Raw genomic sequence first — 23,557 nt, 5'->3', positions numbered from 1 at the left:
AAATCGTTTCATCAGAACATAGGAAATCGGTAGGAAATTTTAAATCACGAGTGTTGACATAGCGCCCCGAGACACTCGATTGGTGTCATTGTTTATCGATACTTTCGTACCGAACGAAGAACCGTGTTTCGATTCAGCGGACGCAACTAGCGCCGAGAATCGAATTATTATCGTTTTTTTCATTTTGCTCTTATGACCCCCGTTCTATGAGCTGCAGAGGTTGTTTAGACGATCGTTGCGGTCTGCTTTTCGATTCTCTCGTATCTCCAGCGCATAGAGCTGCTTTTAATTTAATGCTTCCTGCAATTCTTCACTTTATCTAACTTCCCGCATAAATGCAGTTTACACGGGGCACTCGTCCAACTCCACACGTGTCCGTCCACCAACCACATCGTCCACAACGAGCCGGTCGACATGAAAAAAACATGAACATGTTGTTGTTGTTGTATTACTATAGATATTTTTTCTTCTAATTCTCTTAGCTCACCGGTAAGCGTTGGTGGCGATGATGAGTTACATAAAAAGAAAACAAACATGGCGACCTAACCCAGCCGAACCGGCATCAGCAGCAGCAGCCGTAGTAGCAGCATCTACAATTTATCTCCACCGTCGTAGTAGCGGAGCTGCACAGTTTCTCACACCAATCGCTGTGCTATTTACAAACTAACCAGTTACCTTCAATATTGTAATCTATGCGTGCGCCAGTAGAAGTGGGACTCTCCAACACTTCATCAACATTTCCCGTCTAGTTTGACAAAGCGAAATGAACCACGTGGTTTGGTTTTGTTTGAGGGAAGAATAAACACGTGGAACCGAACAACATAATCGAAAACTTCCGATGAAGGAAATGCTGTTGGAACAAAATGATCTTATTAATGGATTAGATTTCTCAGTAAATTTAATGAATTGATTCGTTATCTGACAACTTATCGCTCTTGTGAACGCCGTTCGAAACTTTCGCAAAAAATCAAGGCCAGCTTATGTTTGTATTTTTTTTCTACATGCCTGAAACAAACCGATAAAGCGAAAATCACACGTTCCCTAAGACGGCCATAATCGACTCCGGAGTTGACAGGTGGTATCATATCACTCAGAAAAATATTTTGAGATACATGAGCCTGATACCTGGTGGTATTTTTCAAAATACTTTCGTTGAACTATTGGAAGAAAATAAAAATGGTTGATAAAGTAGCATAACCTAATCATCGAAACGACTCGAAATTTGAAAAAATAAACTAATTCTCCTGTAATTCTGGATCCGAAAGAGGGATGCGGATAAAATTCAATATCAGCCCAAAAGACATTTCATTCCAGTTCATTTGAATCATTTTTGGCCCGAGTGGAAGTTAGTTAGTACAGGGTCCATCATGTAACTTTTTTTAAACATGCAATAAAACACAAACGGTTCATCCGATTTAAAAAAAAAAATTTTTTTCATATTAAAGTAAAATCCTTCCGGTAGTGGAATATAATTTCATTCAAATGGCTGCCTCGGCTGGCCTTGCAGTACGCCATACGGTCGGTCTAGTTTTTTAGTACATTTTCGATTGTATGCAGCTTTATTTCAACTATGGCTGCACGAATGTTGTCCTTCAAGGCTTGAAATTTATCAAACTATAGTAGACCATTACATTGTATTGATTACATTTTAACACGTGTGATATTTTCTAAAATAAACATTAATGTGCATTATGTTCTAGGACCTAGGTCGTATTGAATTAAAATATTGTTTGAGCTGGGCTGTTGTCATTGTAAAGTCAATTGCTCCGCAATGCTTATTATAAGTTGACATCATTTGATTTAATGGACCAAATTTAGCATACCAACTATGCTAGCATACCAACTATGACTTATATAGAATATAGCTCGGTTTCGTAATTGTCGGGAAGGTATATAAAAATTAAGTTTAGACAGAAGTAAAGATGAATCAACCCGATGTGTAACGATGTTATGTATGAATGAAACCATTAATTGTTCTCGACGCTCTTCTAATGTGTGGATGTCAATGAGCATGCAACGAGCTTTGTATGATGGTAGAGGAAATCTTGCCCAACCTAACTTACGGAGTGCAAATAATAGGAATTGCTTTTGAACTGATTCTATACGTTCCTTGTGAGTGATTGAGAATGGGGACCAAACAATGCTACAATATTCAAGTATAGACCTTACGTAGGCAATATATAATGTTTTAATCGTGTAAGGATCGCAAAAATTATAGCTGAAGCGTTTTATAAATGCAAGCATGTTATTAGCTTTGCCTATTATCGTATTATAGTGATCGATGAAAGTCAACTTTTTATCTAAAATTACTCCTAGATCTCTAATTCTAATACATCTTTCTACTGTTTGATCGCCTAGTTTAATTGTGATATCTGGTGTGTTTTGTTCTCTACTGAAAGCTATTACTTTACATTTATTGACGTTTAGTTTCAAAAGGCTTTTGTTACACCAGACATGGAACGTTTGCACTTCATCTTGAAATACCACCTTGTCTACATCACTTTTTATTTCTAGGAAGAGCTTCATGTCATCGGCATAAATTAACACTTTTATGTGTTTTAAAATAAGAGATATATCGTTTACAAATAAAATGAATAAGAGAGGGCCTAGATGAGAACCTTGTGGAACTCCTGAGGTTACTAGGACATGGCTGGATATCCTCCCTTTAAATCGAACCATTTGCTGACGATCAGTCAGATACGACTCAAGCCATTTGAGTAGTTCAGGACCAGTTCCTATTTTTTGTAGTTTGAATAATAACATAGGTATATCAATGCGATCAAATGCTTTGCTGAAGTCAGTATAGAGAGCTTCTATGTAATTACCCTTATCCATAGCAGCCAGTGAGTAATTAACAAATTCGAGTAAATTTTTATTAGTCGAGCGACCCTTAAAAAATCCATGCTGCATATTAGTGATTCTATTTTTAACTTGATAAAACATTTTTTCATTGATTATCGCTTCAAAAAGTTTAGGAATGCAGGAGATAATTGCAATTCCTCGATAATTACACACATCTGATTTTTTTCCACTTTTGTAAATCGGTACCAAATAGGAGTACTTCCATATTTTAGGAAAAATACCGGTCATGAGTGATTTATTGAAAAGCCAAAACAAGGGTGTGGCTAGTTCTAACGATAGTTTTTTCATGAATATGGGAGGAATTCCATCAGGTCCGGGACCTTTAGAGATATCTAATTTATTGAGCGTTTGCATAATATCTTGGACGCTAATGTGATGAATATTGATGTCACAAGCATGTTCAGGGAAGAAATTAAAATATTCACGGTCTCGATCCTCTTCGGAAAATGTAGTATAGGTTTCTTGGAAGTAATTTGCAAATAGTGTGCAAATATCTTCCGAATTGTCAGCAGTTTTACCCTTGAAAAACATTTTTGAGGGAAAATTATTAGATTTCAGTTTATGTTTTACGTAATTGAAGAAATTCTTCGGGCAAGATTTAATTTCACTCTCCGTTTTTGAATAGTACTCCTCGGAAGCGATTTCAATTGCCAGATTCAATTGATCACAAGTTTGTAAGTAATTTTCTAAGTTGACGCTACTACTGTCTCTTTTATATTTTTTATGGGCCTTCTGTTTTCGATTTTTCAGATTTTTAATGTTATCATTATACCATATTGGATATTTATAGTTAAGTCGTCGTCTGATTCTCTTAAAAGGTACCTGATCTTTAATAGTATCAAATAAAATCTTATAAAACATTTCCACAGAAGTTTCAACATTAGACTGCCTGAAAATGGTTTGTCAATCAATGTTACTTAATTTTAACCTTATGTTATCATAATTTGCCAAGTCATACACTCAAAATAATAATCATATTATAGTTACGTGAAAAGTTATGTGAATATTTTCCACCCTACTTTTCACGTAGATTTTAATGGACTGACATTTAAAAGCTATTTAATGCATAATCCAGTATAAGTTACATGTTTCATAGGTAAAATGTAATGTACTGTTCATATCACATTTATCTATCAGTTCATATTCAATTTAGATAGCAGAAAATTACTATTTTATATATTGGTTGAAGTCGAAAGGGAGATTCCAGATGTTGATATAAATCTATGAAATGAAAAATGCCATGAAATATAAAACATTTATTTCAGAAAATTGTCATAGAATTCCAATGGCTTAAAAAGCAACTTCGTGGTATCTCAAATCGACAAACCTTCAGAAATAGTTTATGTTGTCACTGCCATCCAACCGAAGCCGAAGTCAAGATCCAAGAACTCCCACAACACTACCGATGCAGGCTGAAGTCGCATTACATGGTTCCAGTGTCTCTAGCTTCATACCGACGGCCTGTTTGAAGCATTCGGCAGGAGCGGGTAAACTTCCGGACTCACGCAGGCACTCGGTCCAGTTGAACAAATGGAAACTTTCATACTGGAATGGTCCGGTCGATGGAGTAAAAAATTGTAATTAAATAACTTTTCTCGCAAATATTTACACTACTAACACTTCGAGGGGCACTGCTCGCCATTTTCAAAATCGAGTTTTTCACACTGGAAATTCACGTAGATTGTTTGACGTTTGGTCAATTCACGTAAACCTTATGTGATGACTATATTCATTTTAGGGGATGTTCATATAACATTCATTTTCGTCACGTAAAATATTCAATTTGACATTTGAAACCATTCTACGTGATTTTTCAAGTGAATCGAACGTGAATTTTTATTTGAGTGTACTGAAAGACATCGTCATACTCATATTCATCGGGTCTATTATACTCATGAACAAATATGGACAACTCAATTGCAGTGTGAAATCTTTCATTTTTCCATAAGGGGGTAAGGGATTCGGTAAGACAGAAGTCTTCTTGTGAATTTGTTAGTAAAAAATCTAAGTAACAGTTTTGCTGATTTTTAACGTGATTAATTTGGTTGAGTCCTAAGCATGCAACTTGATCAAAGATATATTGGAGAGTTTCATTCTCTCCTACCACTGGTAGTAGGATGCTCTCATTTTCAGAGTCTGGGAAAAAGTCAATGTCACGTTGATTGAAGTCACCATAAATGTGTACTTTCACTTCGGAAGGAAGGTTAGTTATGATTTCTTCAGCAATCTGGAAAAACTTTTCATATACTTCTTTACGGGTGTTGTTTGGGGGAAAATACACTGAGCAGAAAATATGTGTTTCCTCTGCCAGACGAGTTTTCACCCATACGTGCTCGAATTCTTTAATTTTTCTAGTGGTTATGATCTCAGCATTAAATTTTGTAGAAATAGCAATTAGTACTCCACCACCCGATCTCTTATCAGACATTTGTAAATTGCGATCATCTCTGAACACATTGTAATTATTGCCGAAGACTTCTTCACTCCTAACACTTTCATCCCAGCTTGTTTCTGTAGCTAAGATTATTGCATAAGAACTACTTAATATTTTATTACAAATTTCAGTCATTTTCAACGCACTTTTCATTCTATTAAAATTCTGGCCATAAACTATGACCTCCAATGATGACTTATTAAATTGTGCAGCATTTGGATGATAAGTATTATAATCAATAGAGTTGTCGTCGTTTTCTTCTCCTAAGGGGTGTGTCAATGACGCCGAAAACAAGAGTGTTGAGAATCGAGCGCGCCGTACAAAGTAGCTGACGCACCTTTTGGAGTCATCGGGTTGCATCGTTGCGGCGATCGTCGTGAGTCATTCGCTGGATATGGATTCAATATATCACCTCTTTGGAATTGAATGGTTGGTATATTGTTTGCTAACGGTCTAGAAAAGCGGTCTTTCGCAGCAGCAAGAAGCACTCTGTCTGGTGGGAGGATGCTGTTGGGTTGTCTTCGTATTAGATGATCATTACTAGGATAACATGAGCCACGAATATTGCAATTCTCATTGTAATTACTATGATTTCTTAAATTGTTGCTGCAGTTGTTTACAGTGTTGTTCATTTTCAAATTCTTGAATAACTTTTTCTGCTTTTTGTGACTTCTAGCTTTTGCAGCTTGTTTCTGCTGATGTAGTCTTCTAGATTCTCGCGCATCGTAGTCACTCCAGTCCGATTTCCATACTTTTTTAGCGCCAAGAAAGCGCCATCCAGAATTATCTACTTTGCATAATTCTGCCGCCAAACTGAGGCTTGAGGCATTGGACACTGGTATTTGCACAGGTTTCTTCGCTGCTACCAAATGTGCTGACAAAGACTTGATTTCGCCAAGAATGTCAATTGCCAATGTCGAACCTACGTTCATGGTGCAGCTGGCCGCAGTATCAAGAGATAGCTGGTTGATATGGTTTAGCTCGTTATTCATATCACGTAACTCAGATGATAATTCGGAAGTCAGTTTTTTTAAGTCATTGTACACGTTTTCCTTCATTGCTGACATTGCTGTATCGAACAATGAGGTGACATGGTTTTTAATGGCAACAACACTGCCGGTCAAGCTGCTATTTTTGTTTATTGAAATTAATTCATTTTTTATAGTCGTAAGCAATATTTCTTGGGCATCTATAGCCTCATGAACTAAGCTTGGCTTCTCTTGTTGCATCGAAAGTTTATGCACAACTTCCGTGTTTGAATGGAGTTGACGTTCAAGAAGCTTTTGTTGTTCAACTAGTCTATCGAGGTCCATTTTTGAGTTAACAAGCTCTTGACAGGACTCACAGCACGGCAGTATATAAGAGTTTACGTCAATAACTCTTCTATCCCTTCTCCGCAGTGAACCCCGCTGAATAGACACTCCAACACAGGTGGCGTGAAATTTTCGTGGGCATCCAACACATGTCCACATAACCGAGTCGACGGTGGTATCCAGAGCACAAATTTCGCAGGTCATAGTGAATAATAAATAAAAAGCAATACTGTTTTGATTAAAAAGCAAATTAAATAAACTCGCGCACCGCGGCTCTTGGAGCAAATTAAAAAACGCGTCCGAACTGGTTGACGACAAAATACTAATGGAAAATGGATCTGGCTTGTCCACATAACACTTATCTTTGACAGCACCCCAAAGATAATAGTCTAACGTTGTCAAATCACAGCTTCGAGGCGGCCAAACGACATCCGAATTTCTACTGATAATTCGATCTTCGAAGACTGTGCGCAGAAGATCGACCGTAGCGTTGGCTGTGTGGCACGGAGCGCCGTCTTGGTGGAACCAAATGGTGTCCTAGTCTTCCTCTTCATGTAACGGGAAGAACCAATCGCTAATCATGGCGCGGTAGCGCTCGCCATTGACCGTGGCGGCGGCTCCTGCCTCATTTTCGAAGGAAAATGGCCCAACGATGCCGCCAGACCAAAATCCGCACCAAACCATCACTCTCTGAGGATGTATCGGCTTCTCCGTGATAACGTGTGGGTTTCCGTCCCCCAGATGCGACAATTTTGCTTATTAACATACCCGCCGAGATGAAAATGTGCCTCATCCGAGATGATTTTTTGGCAAAAATCGGCGTCTTCTTCAAGCGTATACACAACCATTTTCGTTCAGCGGAAGGATAAAACTAAGTTTCTGTCAAATCAAAAGTGACATTAGGGTTACCAATGTCGAAATGACCGCTATTTAAAAGAAAAAGTTAGATGGCAGACCCTGTAGATTTTGTGAATCTTGCAACATTTATTTGTTTCGTTTCCAGAATTGTAACAATGCATATATACTTAAGTAGACCTTATTGATGACAACCGTACACGGAAAGAAATCCGTTACTGTTGTCATGATTACAAAATCATGAAACCAATCATTTCAACTTCTCATGAAACCATGAGCGATGAATCTTCTTCCATGAAAATTAATCATGGTCCGAAAGTGCGTTACTTGAGGAATGTATTTGTCTTAAAGCTCGTATCTCCAATTTTCTACTTTGAACCCTCTACCTGCAAAAATTATTGCGATATGAAGATTTACGTACCTTCTATAAGTAAACCCGCAAAATAGGAACCTTTAACTTAACACGCGAAAGGCAATGGATATGGAATGTTTTCGTAAAGCTATTTATTTTTCCGGAAAACTGCTTCTGTAACAGAAAAAAATCGGTTTTGTTTATTTTATGTAGCGCAATCTAATACAAATGCATTGAAGCAGTGTTGATGACTTTTTTTTGAAGAATTAAAATATACATTCATAAAATGTAAGCAATTTTCCATCAAAAGTTGGTGAAAAATTGATCAAAACTGATATTTCATCTAAAATGTCAGGCTTAACTTTCATTTGAAAATAAATTATTGTTAAAAAAGATTGTTTAAAACTCAATCATGCATGCCATTTTGATAAACTCGTTGCACTGCATATATGAATACATAGATCTATGGCAAAGGTACCAAATAAAATGTACGTAATACACAAATTGCCAACACAAGTTAACTTGGTTTACTCTTGATTCTGCATGGTAAGGCAAAAAGTAGACAATGAAAAGCAAGAATTACTGAAAATGTTTACTTGATCCTGAGGTATATTCATTTCATAATTGTTGTTGTTTTACCCACCGGCTGACAGAGAATTGACAACATAAAGATAATGAACTGAAAATTGACATCATAAAAGACTAAGCACGGTTACGCTTTTCATTTTGCAAACATCAACGTTACATTTTCTACAAATATATCTGAGTGTATTCTTACATATTTGATGTGACTGTTGTTGTTAGAATAATATTCCGATAGCTAGCGTAAACCGCAAAATACATTCGACTGTGAATTTGGAGCACCAACCAACGAAAATCATTGATTAATTTGTTTCATAGATATAACAACACAAGCTATAATGATTCACCAAAATATTTTAAATAAGACGATTTTGCTAACAATTTTTTGAAAATAAGGAAAAATTTGTTCCGCGGTATTTGCAAGAATTCGATCTAGTTTGTTTTCATGAGGTTTGATTCACACGTGTTTTCTCATGCATTTCGTTAAAGTGTTTAATTTCTGAAACACAAAAACAAAAATGGAGCAATGAACGCAAGTAAACACGTTTCTTTAATGGTCGTCGTTTTTTAAAACATGTTTTAATTGTTAATGGTTCAGATTAGAAGAAATTTGTCGTTCTTTTAACTGTTTTGCTATTGAAATATATATCATTAGAGACGTTAGTTCAAATTGCGTAAAAGAAAAGTACGTTCATTACCCCATTCCACTTAATTCATATTTGAAATCTTCATATTTTAAAATAAAACGCCTGAATTTATGTTGCAAAAGTTACCATCGTAGGAGAAACACGCCTGAAGTTATACCCAATAACGTCAAGTGCGTTACGTTTAAATTTCAGCGAAATCAGTGCAAACGAATCATGATCCGAGAACTTTTAATCATGATGAAATGAAAAAATACTATTTTCCCCAAATCATGACTCGTTTTGGTCAACTCTAGAATCGGAATTTTACACATTACAATTGAATAACATGGAACAAATACTGTTTATTTTTGTATAACTTGATACTGAGTAGAGTTAAACTTTGCAGATAATGTTTTGGGAATATTCAAATGGTTTTAAAAACGAAACGATTTGCAGAATATATCCAATGTTAACAACTGTTGAGTATTTTTTGTCATCATTTACTAAAACTCTGGGTCCAGACAGAATTCTGGACCGGATACAAGAACTCTATTCGAAATCCGACACAGGCTCAGAATTTAGTTGCAAAATTCGTTTCCGGAATGCCAGAGCTGAGATATGGAAATGAAAGCTGATACTGAATTTAGAAATAGAATTCAGGAATTGAGTTCTGGTTCAGAAGTCAGTGCTAAAATTCAGGTTCGGAGTTCAGATCTAACATTTACAGTCTGTTACATAAAAGCGTGGTCACTGTTGTGAGAAAATGAAAAGACTCAAAATGAAAAAAAAATTTGGTCAATTTTGAAGCACCTTCGCGTAAAGTTGATGTTGGATTCTTCAAAAACAGGTCACAAATCACTTTTTCGTCTTTTTCCGACGATACACCGACAGAACGCGATTTGGAAAGTCGTCGACATTTTTCACTACTTTAATGCGATTAACCCACTTACTCACAAACTGTTTCGACTTTTTCATGTATTTTACCGCGATAGCTTGGGTCATTTTGGAACCATTCGAGTGCGAGCGCAAAAAACTGCTTCGAAGCGCGTAGCGTACGCAGTACTCATTTTGGAAAAATGCTGAAATCGAATTGTAAACATTACTCAGCTGATTTATTCTCGCATTGCATCTAGGACACTACTGCCCCTCTGTGTTGAAAATTTTCCCACTATCCCACTTTACCGATCGCGAATAATCGTGACCACCCTCTTATGTAACAAAAAATGTTCCCACTATCCCACTGTAGTTCCAGAGCCCAGACCTTATACTTATATCCTGAGTTTTGTTCATGAATTCTGAATTCAAATTCCGAACATAAATCAAGGAACAAAGTTCAGTTCCAAAATCTAGTCAAGAAACCAGTTTCAGAACCCAGAAGTTGAATTCAGTTCCAGACTCATAGTTTTCAATTCTAAACCTGTAATTTGAAACTAATTTCTAAACCTGGAATTAAGTTCAGAATCCAGGTACTCGATTCAGTTTTAGAATCATACCCATACAATTGACATGATATTTTCAATGTGATGCCGTGCGATGGCGTTGCTGAACTGAAGATTGATTTTCCTCTAAGCTGACAGGGTCTGTCTAAAATCAACGGTTTTCGACTTTCGACTGACAGTGTCAATAGATTTTCAAGCAATTTCGTTCTGAAATTACCAATTACTGAGGCGTGGTTAAATTTTCGATACAGTTTAGATTATGAGTGGTAGGTTGTGTGGTCGAATTAAAACTACTCTTCGTCATCATATATCAGCATATCAACGTATATCAATAATTTATATTTGTAGAATTCTTCTTTCTTCTAAATTGAAAGCCCAGAAAAGTGATTCAAAACCGTTTTCTTTTGACCGGTTTGGAGTCGAAATTGGACGATGTTGATACAAATAAAGATAATAATACTACTAAGTCCCATACAAACGAACCGCCAATGTTTGGTTCACAGCCTGAACAAGTAAGCCTAGCAAATTACTCCCTTTCATTGCGATAGTTTGAAAATGTGGAAGGAGATCGTTTCTGGCAACGCTTTATGCTAGTTGCTACGGTGCAAAACAAACTTGTTTGTTTATGTTTATCGTTGCTGTATTAAACTGCAACAATCAGTCTAAATATCACCGGCACTAGCACAAAAGATGAAAAATGAACACGAATCTACAAATATCAATGCAGCTAGTAGTATATTCATGGTGGCTTAACCATTCTAGATTATTGTTTAACTTACATTTCGCTTGTGATCTTGATTATCCGATAAAAACTGTTTGTGTATTTATTTTTCACTATAATAAACAGTAACTATGGTGAACTTGTTCTTACCCTTCAGTGTTGCTAGTTTTATAGAAAACTCGTTAAAGTTCATTGTCACTCTGACAGTGTATCATGACAGTGTACCGCACGATGCAAAATGTGTCCTTGAAAATTTGTCGAAGTATTCCGTATTATAATTTGTATTTGGTTGATATTCTTATGTTGTACTTCTCACTTAGCATAATTAAAATCACAAAATTTCTATTGAAATCATCTATGCTTGATGATTTATGATTTCAAAAACCTGATCTAGAAACAACGATGAAAAACGATGTATTCTTGCATTCTTTAATTCGATAAGAATTTTCCGATAAAGAAAACGCACTGAGTTTCAAGAAGCTTTTTTTTTCACTCAAATGTTTGAAAACTCAACACTTACTCTTTTGTATGAAAAAATGCGAGAGAACTCATGGCCTGAGCAAATTTTACTCAAATCCATACTCAAATTTTGACAGTTCCAGTTCATGAATTTGAATGATCGCACACCCTCATTGAACATAACTCAAAATTGAGTGACACATTACTCAAATTCATAAAAAGTACACGTACTCTAAACTTGAGTTACCACATATCTACTCATTTTTGAGTTAAGGGACGAAATTCTCGGGTAATTTTTCAAAAGGGCATATAAGCAAGTGACAGTTTCTCTTTAATCACTCTCTCTTTCGATTATTGTGATGTGACTAAAAAGAGTTATTCTTCTTTCTTTTGAATGCGCAGAATAGTGATTCAAAACCGTTTCCTTTTGAACGATTTGGAATCAAAATTGAATTTCACTAAGCATAATTGAATCCACAAAACATCGATGATTGACGTTGATTCATGTTTTCCAAACCGGATCTAGAAACGGCAATGGAAAACAACGTATTCTTGCATTCTTTATTTCGATAAGAATATTCCGAGAATGAAAACACTCTGAACTGCAAGAAGTATTTTTTTCACTCAAATGTTTAAAAACTCAACACTTACTCTAATGTATGAATAAATGCGAGAGAACTCATGGCAACGAGTTTATTTTACTCAAATCCATACTCAAATTTTGACATATTGTTCCAGTTTATGAATTTGAGTAATCGCAACTAAAACCATGAGTTATGTTCAAAGAGCGTGCAACTCAAACCACGAGTTATGTTCAAACAACGTGTACTCACCTTTTTGACAGTTCCATAGTTATTCTCCGACACTGAAGAAAAAAACTTCCGAAAAAATTGTAATTTCAGATCTTTAGTAAGACCCTGCTTTCATCCACCTAGTGGAGTAATGATGACTTTCTCATATTACTCATAGCGTCATAAATATTACTGTGGAATTGTAACTGTAAAAAAACTGTTCATTGAATAGAAACATGAAAGTTCTAGCACAATCTACAGATTTTGTAAACCCTGTAATTCCAGAACCAAAAGTTTTGTTTACGTAAATACGTTTTACTTTATTTTAAGGCACCTTTTCAAAATCACTCTGTACAAAAATGAGCAGAACTTATTCGTGAATATCTATTTAACGCAGGAACATATTTGTCCATGTCATCAGAATTTAAAAATCCAATAATAATAAAAACGGTTTTGATAGATTTCAATGGTTGGCGTGACTTTTATCTTTAACTACTCCCCAAAGGAAATAATCCAGCGGCGTCAAATCGCAGCTTCTCGGAGATCAATTCACAGCACCATTTCTGCTGATTATTCGATTTTCGTTGGCTGTATGGCACGTAGCACCGTCCTGTTGAACCCAAACATTTTTCATAAATGAATTTCATGAATCAACCTTTCAAATAAATGTATAATCATTAAAATCCATCAAACCGTTTTTCAATATTGCATTTTTAAATTCAAAATTTTTCATGGGAAACCCTTGTATGTTCAGCAAGTTTTTTTTTTTTTTTGAATCCATAAGTATGTAAAAATTGATTTGTTCATGTTGCAGTTTTTGACCACTTTTCCTAATATTTCTGAAACCAGATTCCAAGCCGGAATAACCGAAATTAGTTTGTATAGCAAGCAACAAATATGATCTACAAATTATATCAGTTTTCAACCTATTTACCAAGAATTTGAAGCTCTTTGGCTTCATCGCTTTAGGTGGCGATATAAAATTGTTGACACCTTACCCAGTAGTTCCGGAACCGAAAGTCGGATCCAGATAAAGTTCAGCAATTTTATATGGGACCATAAGACCTTCTACTTAAATCCAAGATTGTGAAAATCGGTCAAAAAATCTGTGAGAAAATAGACTGAGTTTCATTTTGGCGAACTCGAACACTGTTTTCGGATAGCCGGTGTTAATTTGATAGGCCGTCAATTAAAATTTTTAATCATAAGACCCAAGTTTGTAAAAATGTTACATGCACACAGATATTTTGCGTAAAATGTTACATGCACTGATTCGGCTCTTCGAGCTTTAGTGCAAAGATTGGTTTTTACCGTGATTGTAAAACCTTTCCATATGAGAAGAGCAAAAATCCCGTGAAAGAATATTTCATAAGAATATTGGTTATAGAACAAAGACTTTGCTTAAATTCCAATTGGTTGACTTACCTCTCATGCTCTATTTCGATTGAACCAATTAGGTTTTGCACGATGACGACACAAATGAACTGCCGATGAATCAAGTTCATCTTTGACAGTTGCCGTGTACTTGTTTTGTTTTGCGACCGCAAGTTAAAAATTGAAAAATGACGAAAAAGTGCCTGTTAAAAACGTATTCCACTATGAAAATAACTAAAAAGATTGCCCTGTATGTGTTTCCAGCATCAATGAGCGATTTATGTATGAATCTGTTGAGTGTGAGGCGACTTGCAATTTTTACATTCGAAAGATGAACTTCTGATGAACTTTTAAACTGTAAACAAGTACACGTCGACTGTCAAAAAAAGTTCATTCTGTTAATTTTTGTGAGGTTATGTCATGTTCGTGCAAAACCTAATTAAACGAAATATAACGAATCAAGCGAACCTGCGTTTCTGCAAAGACATCATATTAACAAGATATCCAGCTCTCACATTTTCCGAACAAATCATTGGCAACATCCTTTTTTGCGAGCATGGTGCCCTCAGGCGAGTTCGCATCGAATCTCGTACATAGAAGTAGAGGAGAGAAATGTCAAATTCGTGCGCGCCAAAATAGCAGCACTGCGCACCCATACAATTGACATGATATGTTGAATGTGATGCCGTGTGATGGCGTTGCGGAACTGAAGATTGAGATCGCTCCAAGCTGACAGGGTCTGGTTTCTGGTACTTTTGTATATGTTATTCAAGTTTAAAAGCATGAGCAGCATAAAACATGCTATTATTATTACTGTTATGAAAATTATTTACAATGATTTCATAACAGCATATATTTTCATCTTATTAGCTGTTATCACTACATTACCGGAACGGTATTACTGCACTACCGGCTGTGAAAAATTGCACATGCATAGCCAAGCGTGAAATTCCGATGCATGTTTATTTTTTATTTTCAAATAAATTTCAATTCATTAACATTATTTTATTGTTTTGGTCGCACTTATCGTAAAATAGCTGATTTTTCTCAACCTCAGCACCGTATTTTACCAAAATTACACACCAGTAGCAGGCATTTATAGCCGTCTGAACTTGGCAGTATTTCGCACAACTATTCGGGAATGTCGACAAAATTACAAATCGATGAAGCACATATATCAAGGGAAATATGTACGAGTGTTGATATTGTGATCACATCATCAAGAATGTAATGCAAGAAATAATTAGATTTTGCACGATGACGACACAAATGAACTGCCGATGAATCAAGTTCATCTTTGACAGTTGGCGTGTACTTGTTTTGTTAAAAGTTAAAAATTGAAAAACGACGAAAAAGTCATTTAGGGGTTAGCCAAATTTTGTGCTAGGGCACATAACCGTTTTTATTATTTTTACGTTTCGTCTTTGACTCATCAGTGCAGAGCAGTTCAAATTGAACTGCTTAGTGCTAAACTCGGCAGTTCAATTTGAACCGCTAAGCAGACGTAAAGTTTCTGCTACTTACAGAACACTTTTTGTTTTGCAACGAAGTGCAATGTCTTTTCTGACGTGCCGAACGAAAACGTGTTTTCGACTATTTCTGGCCGATGCAGGTATGGTCATTTAGGGGTTAGCCAAATTTTGTGCTAGGGCACATAACCGTTTTTATTATTTTGTCGTGAATACGACTTACTTTACTATGGGGCGCCTTTTCAAAATTTACCCTCTGAGAGAGTGATAAGTTTTTGATCGTGAATATCTCCTGTTATATCTAACGAATCAACATAATTCTTGCTACATGCCATCGGAAATATGATCACAATTTTATGATAAAACTTTCAGTTGTGTGACATATTCTTAAATAGTTCACAATTAAACTTTTCTGAAATGTTTGGTATAAACGAGTATCAAAGAAGATAATTCATAAGGCGCGTTTGCCTTTCTCGTATTTTGAAAACTCATAGCTCAGTGATCTGTAGAAGGATTTATATAATCTAACTACCAATAGAATCGAAAATCTTCAACTTGAACGTGTATTACAACAATATTGAAGTTTTTCAATAGTACACTATTGAAAAACCTGTTTGATTTAACCCATGACAGCACCAGCCAATCAGAACGCGAGATGTCTGTATCTATACAAGAGCACCCATATAAAAGTTGAATGGTTCATTTTTCCTACCATTTGCTGAGCAACTCTTCCCGAAACAAGACACACGACAGCAACATCGAGGACCTGTCGTCTCATTGTTTCCCAATATGAATGCACGAGACACCGTCAGCACAATGACACCGAAAAAGGCAGCCAAAAAGTCCAGCAAGGCCCATTGCCGAAACAAGACACACACGAGAACCATCTCAGATCTCAATATTTCCTACCAAAAGATTCATCAAGATGGGAGTTAAAATAATTTGCACCGTCACTAACACATTCAATTACGAACGGCAATGCGAAAGCGAAAGTGATGATTTTGAACACATCTTTATACTAGTATACAAATATGCCGTGCGAAACAGAGTTGCCACAGATCAATATGTATTTTTGTCGCGATTACTTTAGTATGCGGCCGAAAACAAAAATTGTTAGAACAAATGTTTCCACTTGATTTGCGCATTCTACTTTCCAGGCGTATCAGAACTGGCTAAACTTAAGGATCAAGAGTAAACCAAGTTAACTTGTGTTGGTAATTTGTGTATTACGTATATTTTATTTAGTACGTATGGCATAGATCTGTGTATTCATATATGCAGTGCACCGAGTTTATCAAAGTGGATTGCACGGTTGAGATTCAAACAATCTTTTTTCACAATAATTTATTCTCAAATGAATGTTAAGCCTGACATCTTGGATGAAATATCAGTTTTGATCATTTTTTCACCAACGTTTGATGGAAAATTGCTTACATTTTATGAATGTAGCTTTCAATTCTCTAGTAAAAAAGCTAGCAACACTGCTTCAATGCATTTGTATTAAATTGCGCTACACAAAATAAGCAAAACTTAATATTTTCTGTTACAAAAGCAGTTTGCGTGAAAAATAAATAGTTTTACGAAAACATTCCATATCCATTGCCTTTCGCGTGTTAAATTCAAGGTTCCTTTTTTGCCGGATTACTAATAGAAGGTACGTAAATCTTTATATCGCAATAATTTCTGCAAGAGGAAATCCATATAGGAATGTGTTTGTTGCTAATCAAATGTGTCAGTGGAAGTAAGCTGAAACTGAAATAATTTTTTCTCGAGCAGTTTTAAGAAAAACGGCAAAGTTTTAGACTAAGATTTTCGCTTTTCTTTATTTGCAATTGTAAGCAGTATGAACCGATTGGTTTATTTTTCAACCATATGGAAGATTTATTGAGCAAAATCAGAAAAAGAAGCGCTGGAATTTGTTTTAACGCACACATTGTTGGCATTACTCATACGCTTGCAAAGAGTCTTGCTCCTTAAAGCAATTCTAAATATTTCTTTATCACAGTGATGTGGTCATCCTGAAAAGGACGGGGTTTTCAACGGATGGCCAGCTGCAGATGGCGAGGGATGATTTTCGTTTTCGTTGTCATGGGCAGCGTTACCGGCCAATTCCAACACTTCGGCAACCAAGTACTCCATCACTGCCGCCAGATAGACCGATGCACCAGCACTGACACGCTCGGCGTAGTTCCCCTTCCGAGGCAAACGATGGATTCTGCCGCCAACTGGGCACTTCAGACCAGCACGGTTTAAGCGGGACTTTGCCTTGCCTTAACTGTTCCTCCTGTGTGCGTGTTTCTGCGTAAAAATTCCACAGTACGCAGTTAACAGCTCGACGACCAATTCAGTACTGGCTAGAGATGGGCAATTCGCTCCTGAGCTGTTCCAGTGAATCGAATCATTGAAGTGAGCTGACAGCTCACAGCTCTTTTCAAAAGAACCGCAGCTCACCAGCTCACTCTTTTGCTACCCAGTTCACTGCATTATGACGCAGGGAACACGCTACGAGCTGATCGGATCTTCGGCTCTTCAAGAGATTCAATTTAGTCGACATCAATTAAAGATAAATTATTTCGCATGGCATTCATTGCATCATTGCAAATCAATGATTCAATTTTGATCATGCATTTGAAAAAAATCGGTGCATAAGAAAAACGGCGCACAAAATGAACCTTAAGTTCAAAATAAAAGAGCTGATGAGCTGATACATCGAATCGATTCACTTTGGTGAGCTGATCGGTTCGGAGCTGTTCACCAAAATGAGCTGTTTTGCACGCCTCTAGTACTGGCTGCCGCTCTGCTAACTCTCTCTTTTATATCGTTTCACTGTTTCCCGTTCTGCGTATAGGAAAGGTATTCCAACAAAGGGGAAGTCCTACCGTGCTACCACTAGCACGTATAAAAGGAAATGTGATGTGAGAAATAGCGTCTTAGTATGTAAAACAAGAGTAACTAAAACACCTAATATTAATAACGAATCGTATGAACAACAAAGATGAAAGGCCAAAGGGTCAAAACACTTGTACTGTAAAATGTTGATGTAATACACAAAAATAAGATTAATAAACAGATATTTATGCAAAAAAAAAAAAAAAAAAAAAAAAAATGAGAAATAGCGTCATTTAAGTTAAAGCAGCTACTCTGTACGTACGAGACACCGTCAGAACGATGGCTCCGAAAACAGGTAGAAAAGCAGATTTGTACCATTACTAACACATTCAATTACGAACGGCAATGCGAAAGCGAATGTTGAACACATCTTTATACTAGTATGGGGTCGTGTGAAAATATGCCTTGCGAAACAGGGTTGCCATATATGCAGATTAATCTGTATTATCATTATTATTATTATTATTATCATGATTATTATTATTATTAGAATCACTCTTGCATACCGAAGATCGTAGATACATTTCAGACCAGGCCATTGCAATTGTCTCGTACTGGAATTTCGAGAAGAATCAGATATCTTCGAACTTCATAGCTTCAATAAAAATAAACTACAAATTTGTTGTACCTAGCTTCCTATATTAGCAAATTAAAAAGGATCTGTTTCAAGTTTGGAATATATAGTTGTAGAATAGTAGCTGTTTAATGTAACTAATCTGTACTTTAATGTAGGTGTATCGCTTCAAATTCTATTAGTGAAAAAAAGGAAAGCTTGCACAATTCATACAATCAATCAACTAACTGATATTCGGAAAAGTGATGGGAGCGTGTCAGTTTTGGCATTAAAAATGCCTTACTCTTCACTATACGGGGCCGGGTGTCAATTAAAAGTTTCAAAAATAGCCGCGTAACCTTTTTGTGTCATAATTTTGAACGTTAATAACTCGGTCATTTGTTGATGGATTGTTATAATTTAACAACCAATCGATTCGGAAACTTTTAACTTAAACATGTATGACGACGTCGTTTCAGTATTTCAATAGCATACTATTGAAAAAATGGTTGGAATCGACCTATGTTTTCATCCACCAATCCCTGCTTTACAAAATGACGTCAACTTCTTGTTCGGCATAGGAGGCTTTGCGTCATGCATAAAAAACACCGCATCGTTCTGCGTAGTATGAAGAGAAATCTATAAATATAGGCTGCACAATATTTCTTTGCCTAGTTGATGTTTGACTGCGAATGAAACAAGTAGCTCGTCCAGTGAGCTGACTGGATTGTATATGCGTTCACTTGCTGGATTGTCGCTTCTGCATTATGTGTTGGTGAAATTTCCTGCTGTCTGCACAACACCGCTTCGTGTTCGCTTGAATATCTTATATATCATCTAGCTATTGAAGAACCGAATCAGCGTGGTTATCGGTTCTTTTGAAATATCCCATGTATTTAGCAAATTGTTGGTCGATTTTGCCATTAAAAATGCCTTACACTTCGCTTCCCGAGGCTGGGTGTCAAATTAAAACATGCAAAACTAATCGCTTAACATTTTTCTGCCATAATTTTGAACGCTCATACCTCAGTCATTTGTTGATGGATTTATATAATTCAACAACCAATCGATTCGGAAACATTTAACTTAAACTTATGAGAAAACGTCATTTGAATATTTCAATTGCATACCATTGGAAACTTGGTTTGAATTTAGTGTTTTATTTTGGTTCTCTGGTAACTATCAGGCCAATTTAGAATTATCGGCCAAAGATTTTTCGGATCTAATTTGCAGCGCTTGTTCCTCGATGATTTGTTAAATGATTTTCCTCATTTAAATGATTCCAAAGCCTCAATATAGTCAGCTTAAAAATGTTTTAATTTGTCAACGGATCAGTTTGCATACTTAAATCTCCATTCCCATACGAACAAAACGGTGGCGCGAAAATGGATTCAGTATAAAGTTGTGTTATTATGATAATCATAGAAACTTCTTCTTTATTATATGTGACTGAACAAGTTGTTGTCCCACCAGGAATTGAACGCTTCAAAAGATTCAAAATTAAATTCTGAAACTTATCTAAAAGTGGCCTCCTCGGTTTGGTAGTATAAATGAGTTCCACAGGCTCACATATGCAGTACAATTAGATGCAATATCATATAGTATCAAATTGATCGTTTGAATAGCAACCCTCGTAGAATTTGGTTAACCGCCAGTTTCAGTTCAATTATTATTTGCTTCAAAACACGCGTTGTAACTATGACAATGTTCATTCATGTGTTAATAACATCAAGTTACAATATGAACAAAATTTCTGAATTTTGTTGCGTATCCATTTTGTATATTCCTAATATGCCAAAGCGAAAATCAATGTAAGTAACTAAATATTTTATGCGGACTGTTTCACATTTTTCTTCCTCGTATTGTTGCCATATTATTTACCGACACTTTCCGAAGATTATCGACGATTTTGAAGAAGGATTAATAAAATTACACTATTACTGAGCTAACTGGTACAACATTTTTCGTTAAAATAAATGAAATCTTCTCTTGGATCGATTAACTGTTTATAAAATTAATAAGTTTGTACGTTTCTCGAAGATTATTGTCATAAAATAAAACAGTTTCATTTGTTCAGGATTAAATCTTTAGGTTGTTTGTATCTAAAATTGAGCTTTCAAGTAACTTTGAATTCTAGTTAAAGGACGTTATTCAAAATCTTAACAATGTAAAAAATTGTGGAAAGGGATCAAAATTGAATAATTAATTATCAAGAAAGAAACTAATTGTCAATTTTATCATTCGCCAACAATCTAAGCGCTTAAATAAACCGGGTATAAACAAACGATATAATAATAATAAGCGCTTAAACTAGAGCAAGTTTGTAATTAGTCGATTGAAAAAGTTTTTAGTTTAGTGTATCATCATCTCTTTATTTTTGTATATATTATGAAGACCCTAGGAACGTTCCATTTTTAATGTTATTGTGCTCGGTCGTGTCTTGAATACAACCCTCTAATTTTTTTTCGTATTCACGACATCCAGTTATGTCTCTGACATTACTCACCCGCCTTTTTACGTTTCGTCTTTGACTCATCTGCTCTTGACTGCTCTGCGTTCAAATTGAACTGCTTAGTGCTAAACTCGGCAGTTCAATTTGAACCGCTAAGCAGACGTAAAGTTTCTGCTACTTACAGAACACTTTTTGTTTTGCAACGAAGTGCAATGTCTTTTCTGACGTGCCGAACGAAAACGTGTTTTCGACTATTTCTGGCCGATGCAGGTATGGTCATTTAGGGGTTAGCCAAATTTTGTGCTAGGGCACATAACCGTTTTTATTATTTTTACGTTTCGTCTTTGACTCATCAGTGCAGAGCAGTTCAAATTGAACTGCTTAGTGCTAAACTCGGCAGTTCAATTTGAACCGCTAAGCAGACGTAAAGTTTCTGCTACTTACAGAACACTTTTTGTTTTGCAACGAAGTGCAATGTCTTTTCTGACGTGCCGAACGAAAACGTGTTTTCGACTATTTCTGGCCGATGCAGGTAAAAAACCTGCAAAAACCTTCGTTGCAAAACAAAAAGTGTTCTGTAAGTAGCAGAAACTTTACGTCTGCTTAGCGGTTCAAATTGAACTGCCGAGTTTAGCACTAAGCAGTTCAATTTGAACTGCTTTGCACTGATGAGTCAAAGACGAAACGTAAAAATAATAAAGACGAAAAAGTGCCTGTTAAAAACTTATTCCACAGTGAAAATAACTAAAAAGATTGCCCGGTATGTGTTTTCAGCATCAAGGAGCGATATATGTAAGAATCTGTTTAGTGTGAGGCTACTTGCAATTTTTACATTCGAACGATGAACCTCTGATGAACTTTTAAACTGTAAACAAGTACACGTCGACTGTCAAAAAAAAGTTCATTCTGTTCATTTGTGAGGTTATGGCATGTTCGTGCAAAACCTAATAGTTCCCGATCGTGTGTCATTTACTAACTCTTTCTTTTTTCGAATTTCAATGGCTCGTCCTCCGCAAACGCCATTTTACTTCATTCACACTGCTTTAATAGCTAAATCCGCATTGAAGCTCTAGAAAAAATCAATGAATGCACACAGTAAAAATAGTGAAATTTACTGGACCTGTAAGTCAAAGATAATGTGAAAGGAACATTACTTCAATGGAAAAATTAGTTGAAATGCACCATCGATGTAAAATTGTGTTGCGGTCTCTTGAATGTTCAATTAATGAGACTGTGATTTGGAATGAATGCTTCATTTAAGTTTCAAAACAAATTAAAAAATAAAAAATTTTCAGTAATTTTATATCCAATTTCGTGCTCCAAATGTGTGCAGGAAAAGAGAACTAAAACTATAAAATATGCTCCTCTACATCAGAGAAAGTGGAGGACGGGAAAGACATTCTTTCCAACATTTTAACACAGATAGCCACTATGAATTGAAACACCACCAAAGCAACAAAACAATTTTGCCGGTTTTAGTAGGAGTCGACAAACTTCTGTTCTAGATTCCAACCTGAGCATACCATCAGAGTATGAGCAAGCCAGTGACGAGTAGTTTATTTCGCAAAAGAGTTGCCATAGTTGCAGCGGATTGCTGAGTGACGGCAATGATGTGCAGCGGAGGTATGGAATCCAAGGAAACGCGACCAATCAAGTTAGCCTACTAAAGACTACGACGATGTGTGCAAATGTGAAAAATAAATATGTCATCATTTTTTTCAGCAATCAATTTGACACGAATGTAATGGTAGATTGATTCCTAATTATAATCAAGATTTCATTACGATGCTTCACTAGATCCTCCACACTGACCAATCATTCTCTGTTCGAAAAAAATTCGTCATCATTCGTTTCATGCGGAGACGGAAATTCCATCGCTTACTTTTCCAAACCGAACTTTCATGTTAACTAACCTAATTTCGACCTACCTGCAAGTTTTCACCGGGTCTAATGTCCACGAAATCAAGTGAACAACCAGAAAATCGGCACAATTTTGCACGGCACAAACACTTTTCCTGATGTTCGTACTTTTGCTCAAAGTCAAATATCGGTAAGCTTACGAGCCGATGCGATGCGAGTTACCCAGAGTGTGGTCTACAGTCTGGTCTATACACGGACGGGCGGCATGTTGTTTGTGTACACATACGCTAGCATCACCCGTCATCAACGGACGCATGAGGTGAAAGAACTGGCCGTGTGGTGGGTTGTGCGACGGAAGCAGTTTTCCTGAAACGCTGCACGGCGTGACAGAAGATAGACGGAGATCTCTATTGAACATTCATTGAGTGTGTAATGTATATTGCCGCTGGCGGCTTGCAGGCGCTACGGCAGCCAGTGGCGTTTGTTTTTGTTGATGCTGTGTAGAAACTATTTCGTGTTGTTAGTG

General features: G+C 36.3%; 1 protein-coding gene and 1 long non-coding RNA gene across 2 annotated transcripts in view; one reads left to right on the top strand and one right to left on the bottom strand.

Annotated features, from left to right (window-relative positions):
- Positions 1–1,382, top strand: part of LOC131432528 (uncharacterized) — a 62,842-nt gene extending 61,460 nt beyond the window's left edge. The window contains exon 3 of the long non-coding RNA XR_009229889.1: positions 483–1,382. This is a non-coding gene — a long non-coding RNA (uncharacterized LOC131432528). The remainder of the gene's footprint in view (positions 1–482) is intronic.
- LOC131432527 (uncharacterized) overlaps positions 1–23,257 on the bottom strand; it is a 178,569-nt gene extending 155,312 nt beyond the window's left edge. Inside the window, exon 1 of the mRNA XM_058598857.1 lies at positions 23,100–23,257. The gene's annotated coding sequence lies outside the window, so the exon portion shown is untranslated. The remainder of the gene's footprint in view (positions 1–23,099) is intronic.
- Between the last annotated feature and the right edge of the window lie 300 nt (positions 23,258–23,557).

Source organism: Malaya genurostris, chromosome 2, assembly GCF_030247185.1.
Source record: "Malaya genurostris strain Urasoe2022 chromosome 2, Malgen_1.1, whole genome shotgun sequence".
Classification (NCBI taxonomy): domain Eukaryota; kingdom Metazoa; phylum Arthropoda; class Insecta; order Diptera; family Culicidae; genus Malaya; species Malaya genurostris.
Note: the sequence above shows the minus strand (reverse complement) of the source record. Positions and strands in the feature narration are given on the sequence as shown.